The following is a 6,000-nucleotide window of genomic DNA, read 5'->3' as shown; positions in this document are numbered from 1 at the left end:
GCCTGAAAATCAAGCAGGAACGTGTCAAGTAGAAAATGCCGCCTAGCTAAGCAGTACATGGACATGTGGGTTTCTAATCTAAATCCTCACACATCCCACTTCCCAACAGCCAAACACACAAATATCTCAGATATCAAGTCAGGCTCGTGTTCTCTGATCACTGATTTTAACTAGCTGGCTGTCCAAACATTTTCAGAAGGGACCAAATTACCCACCTGGATATTGAGATTTATGACTGGCCCATAGTACGATGTAAGGCATGAGTATGCATTTTAAAAGCAGATGTCCTTTCATTGTCAACAAAGTCTTTTTGCTCTATGGAGATTTGGATTCCAGGAAGAGTACTTCAATTTAGTAATTCTGACATGGACTTCTTGTTGAATATGTGAAGGTAGGAAGTCCGATATTAGATGAGTGGTAACAACAATTCTGGAGCTAGCCTGGAGGCTAACATCTTTATTTGTCAAAACTCAATTCATCAATCTCAAAATATGGGTTCAGTCCCACAGCTTTTGAAAACTCTGATCTCAAAAGTGAGGGTGGGAATGGTATCTTCTCTAAAGAAAGTTTGTCACTGTGTTTGTTCTGTGTATTCTGAATAGTGTGCTTTGTCAGAAAAGGGATGAAATAACTCCAAAGAGGCTGGTATCTCATCACCAACTCACCCTTTATTTATACACAGAGAGTCCTTGACACTGATCCAGCTCCCTCAGAGCCTGCTGTCAGAGTGAACAGAATCTCTGACATTCCTGTTTATATCCATCAGCCAGGGCTCCTTGGTTGGACCAGATTAAAAGCCCCAATCAGGAAACTCATATTCTATGAAGCCCATCTGGCTGATCTCTACAATCACTACAAGGGCACTACACCAAGTCCCCTTCACATCCCAGTCATACACTCACCTACTGCTGCAACTGTCTCGCAACAAGCAGCTCAACCATTCCAGTCACTTACCTGGTGGCAAAGTGCTTTGCTCCTCTGCTAACTGATTTCATACTTCACTTCCTTGCACATGATTGAATTTCTATCTTACAGCTCTTTCCCACTTAACACAGAAGCTGCCACAGACATCAATTCAACTCTGCAAAAACCTGCACACACTAACATGTCCCTTGTCTTTCTATAGTATTAGCGCTCTCAAAAGATTATTGAGAGAAACAGACTGTGAAAGGATGGGCCCCATCTTAATATTTCTCAGATGGAAAAGGAAAGCTTGGAGATATCTGGGGCAGGCAGCTCAAACATAATTGATGTGGAGGCTAGAGGCCACATTTAGTCGGGAATTTATTTAGTACTCTCAACCCTTCTCTTTTCCATAAAAAAAAAGTGGCTCACTGGTGTTGCATTATGGTACCAATAATTGCATACGTTTCAACCCCAATCTTGCTTATATTCTCTTGCTCACATTTTCTGTCAAAAGCCATCTTCAGCCTTACCATTGAAACAATAGACTCTTATCCATGTTGAGCCATTCAGCAACATAGAGTCACAGAGTCATAGAGTTGTACAGCACGGAAACAGACCCTTCGGTCCAACTCGTTCATGCTGACCAGATATCCCAACCCAATCTAGTCCCACCTGCTAGCATTTGGCCCAGATCCCTCTAACCCCTTCCTATTCATATACCCATCAGTAGGTGGTTGGTGAAGAGTCCAGCCACTGTGTGGGTTGGCTGGATAGCATGCTCAGGTCCAACTTCTGTTGATGAGGACAAAACGTTGCTGACTGCAGAGGCCCTGTCCTTAAAATAAAATTGTTTTCTGCATGCCTGCAGTTGTATTACATTTCAAAAAGCATGCCTCAGAACCACTGAACCATGTCTGATAATTTGGAGGCATTTAATTCTAGTCTGTGTGGCAATGGTCTGTATCAATGAGTTTGTGGTCAGCTCAGAGAATACTTATTGGAAGCCAAACCCTCACTTCAGAGGCCATAGCTCCTGCAGCTTTGTTTTCATTTATTCTGGTTCAGGGTTCCGTATTCTCCACTGCCCATGGAACATTGGGAAGATGAATGGAAAGAGGCATCTATCACAGTAATGAGTTACAGGATCATGGGTGCAGCACGTCACAATGGAGAACAAAAACTGACTTACATTTACAAACTACCATTTGTGAACTTTGAATATGCAAATCCATAACTAATGAAATTTTCCAAGTGCATTCACTGTTGCATCATCAGCAAAATAGTTGACTTTAGAAGGGAATGTTTTCCCTGTTGACCCTGACAGAGAAGGGTCAGAAGGGCTGTCCAACGGCAATAATACACTAGGAGCGGCCACTTTGTCTCTCAGAGAGACTTCTGGCCTACCACCCTAGAGGGCTGCTGGACCATCTGATTTCCAGCAATTTTGTAGGCCCTGCAGGGTCAGGATTAATGCTGGCAATTATTGGGACTGCAAGCACTCCCTGAGGAAGATGACTCATGGAATTCAGACTGAGAAATACGTCTGGGATCATGGATGGGCCAGACTGAGAGGAAAGGGTTGTGAAGGCCAGGATATAGTGGCCAGGGAGGGAAGGGAGGTTGAAGGGCAGTCTAAGATTGGAGGGAAAAGATGCCTTCAATAAAAACAGAGGATCTGCAGAGGAAACTGTGTCATGGTGATGCAGTGAAGCTGATACATGTCAGATATTCCAGTGTCTGTGGCCACTGCCCATGGAGTGTTCCCTGAGATGTTGGTGCTGATTGTCTAAAATGAAAAAGCAATTTGCAAGCTGAAGTCATCAGATACCCATTCAGACTGTTATGTCAGGGATTCTTGGTGTCTAGCTTCTATCCAGCAGTTGGCAGAATGAGAGAATACATTTTAATGAGATGAAATTCAGTAATAATAATGGTGATAATAACTGATAATCCTTGTGAATAAACTTGTTGCTGCTCACTAATGACAATCCCAGATTGGATTCTGGGTAATCCAAGATGGACGATGGGAAACATTTCTGGCCAAAACAGCTGCTCCTTTTTTGAGGTATTTCAGATGTTGGAGGTGATTTCATCGAATTCCAGGAACAGCAATTGTTGTTTTAAATGCTGTTGCATTGTTTTGGAACTTTGGAGAAAAACATAGCCAAAACAACAGCACTTTTAAAAGGGAGATAAACAGACAAAGGAAGCACATGGTGAGGTCAGTGCAGGAGAAGAGAGAGAGATAGAAAGAAACCCACACTGCTAACTGACACAGCAGTGAACCTGCGCAGTTATTGCCTTTGCTGTTGAATTCATGTAACACTGGACATTGGACTGCAACTGGGAAAATTATGGCAGCACAGTGGCTCAATGGTTAGCAATGCTGCTTCACAGCACCAGCGTCCTGGGTTTGATTCCCGCCTGTCTGTGTGAAGTTTGCACATTCTCCCTATGTCTGCATGGGTTTCCTCCGGGTGCTCCGGTTTCCTCCCACAATCCAAAGATGTGCAGGTCAGGTGAATTGGCCATGCTAAATTGCCCACAATGTTAGGTGTATTATTCAGGGGTAAATAGCGGGTAGGCGAATGGGTTTGGGTGGGTTTCTCTTCGGAGGGGCGGTGTGGACTTGTTGGGCCGAAGGGCCTGTTTCCACACTGTAGAGAATCTAATCTAATCTAACATTAACAAACAGTGAAATCACAACTAATCTTGGAGGAACCTGTTTAGGAGACACCAAAGCACAGAAACAACTAAGTGAATAGATGAATATTTTAAGCGTGGCCTTACAGTAAGCCTGCAGTAGAGGACAGAGTGGGTTCTTTCTTGATTCTATGTATTATTGATTTATGTCTCTTGATTAAACTTAAAATATAACCCATAAGAATTAATTTAATCTAGAGCAGTGTTTTGTAGAGTAATAAGACAGTGCTATTTTCTGGGTCTGTAGATTGAAAGAAGCAAAAATGGCCCTTAGTAGAGTGATATGCTCTTCTTGTTGGATGTGGGAGTTTAGAGAGAGTTTACGGTTTACTGAGGATTATATCTGCAATAATTGCAGTTGGTTGTGAATCCTATCAGATCAAATGGGTTGGTTGGAGACAGAGAGGCAGTGAGGAATTTACAAGAGAAAGGGGATGTGATGGATGGTAGTTATCAGCGGGGGAAAAGTTGCAGATACAGTCACATAGATGGGTTAACTCCAGGAAAGGTAAGAGAGGTAGGCAGGTAGTGCAGGGGTCTTCTGTGGCTATCCCCATTTCAAAGAGGTATGCTGTTTTGGAAAATGTAGGGGGTAATGGATTCTCAGGGGAATGTACCACAAAAAGCCAAGTTTCTTGTATTGAGGCTGGCTCTAATGCAATGAGGGTTATGTCATGTTCCAAGTGATTGAGTTCAAGGCACAGACAGACGTTTCTGTAGCCAGCAGGAAAAACACAGAATGGTGTGTTGCTACCCTGTTGCCAGGATCAAGGATGTATCAGAGAGGGTGCAGAATGTTCTCAATGGGGAGAGGGACCAGCAGGAAGTCATTGTACATAGTGGAACCAATGACATAGGAAGGGAAAAGGTTCAGATTCTGAAGGGAGATTACAGAGAGTTTGGCAGGAATTTAAAAAGGAGATCTTCGAGAGTAATAATATGTAGATTACTCCCGGTGCTATGAGCTAGTGAGGGCAGGAATAGGAGGATAGAGCAGATGTATGCATGGCTGAGGAGCTGGTATATGGGAGAACGATTCACATTTTTGGATCATCGGACTCTGTTTTGGGGTAGAAGTGACCTGTACAAGAAGGGCTGATTGCACCTAAATAGGAAGGGGACTAATACACTGGCAGGGAGATTGCTAGAACTGCTCGGGAGGATTTAAATTTGTAAGGTGGGGGTGTGGGGCCCAGGGAGATAGTGAGGAAAGAGATCAATCTGAGACTGATGCAGTTGGAAACAGAAGCCAGTTCAACAGTCAGGGCAGGCAGGGACAAAGCAAAGAACAAGGTAGGAGTGATAAATTAAACTGCATTTATTTCAATGCAAGAGGCCTAACAGAGAAGGCAGATTAACTCAAGGCATGGTTAGGAACATGGGACTGGGATATCATAGCAATCACAGAAACAGGGATGGACAGGACTGGAAGCTTAATGTTCCAGGATACAAATGCTACAGGAAGGACAGAAAGGGAGGCAACAGAGGAGGGGGTGTGCCATTTTTGATAAGGGATAGCATTATAGCTGTACTGAGGGAGGATATTCCTGGTAATACATCCAAGGAGGTTATTTGGGTGGAATTGAAAAATAAGAAATGAGTTATTACCTTATTAGGATTGTATTATAGACCCCCTAATAGTCAGCAGGAAATTGAGAAACAATTTTTTAAGGAGATCTCAGTCATCTATAAGAATAATAGGATGGTTATGGTAGGGGATTTTAACTTTCCAAACATAGACTGGGACTGCCATAGTGTTAAGAGTTTAGATGGAAAGAAATTTGTTAAGTGTGTACAAGACAATTTTCTGATGCAATATGTAATGTGCCTATGAGAGAAGATGCAAAACTTGACCTACCCTTGGGAAATAAGGCGGGGTAGGTGACTGAGGTGTCACTGGCGGAGCACTTTGGGGGCAGCGACCTTAATTCTATGAGTTTTAAAGTAGTGATGTAAAAGGATAGACCAGATCTAAAAGTTGAAGCAAAAGGGCAGTACAGTGGCTCAGTGGCTAGCACTGCTGCCTTACAGTGCCAAGGACCCAGGTTCGATTCCAACCTCAGGCTACTGTCTGTGTGGTGTTTACACATTCTCTCCGTGTCTGTGTGGGTTTCCTCCAGGTGCTCCAGTTTCCTCCCACAGTCACAAAGATGTGCAGGTCAAGTGAATTGGCCATGCTAAATTGTCCATAGTGCATTATTCAGAGGGAAATGGGTCTGGGGGGGTTACTCTTTGGAGGGTCGGTATGGACATGTTGAGCCAAATGACTGTTTCCACCCTGTAGGGAATCTAATCTAATTACCACCAGTGTATCCACCAACTGTGTAGCTAATTCTTTAATGGGATGGCTCAGTGGTTAGCACTGCTGCCTCACAGCACCAGGGACCCGGG

This window comes from Chiloscyllium punctatum, chromosome 1 (genome assembly GCF_047496795.1).
Source record: "Chiloscyllium punctatum isolate Juve2018m chromosome 1, sChiPun1.3, whole genome shotgun sequence".
Classification (NCBI taxonomy): Eukaryota; Metazoa; Chordata; class Chondrichthyes; order Orectolobiformes; family Hemiscylliidae; genus Chiloscyllium; species Chiloscyllium punctatum.
The sequence above is the reverse complement of the archived record's forward strand: the minus strand, read 5'-3'. Positions refer to the sequence as shown.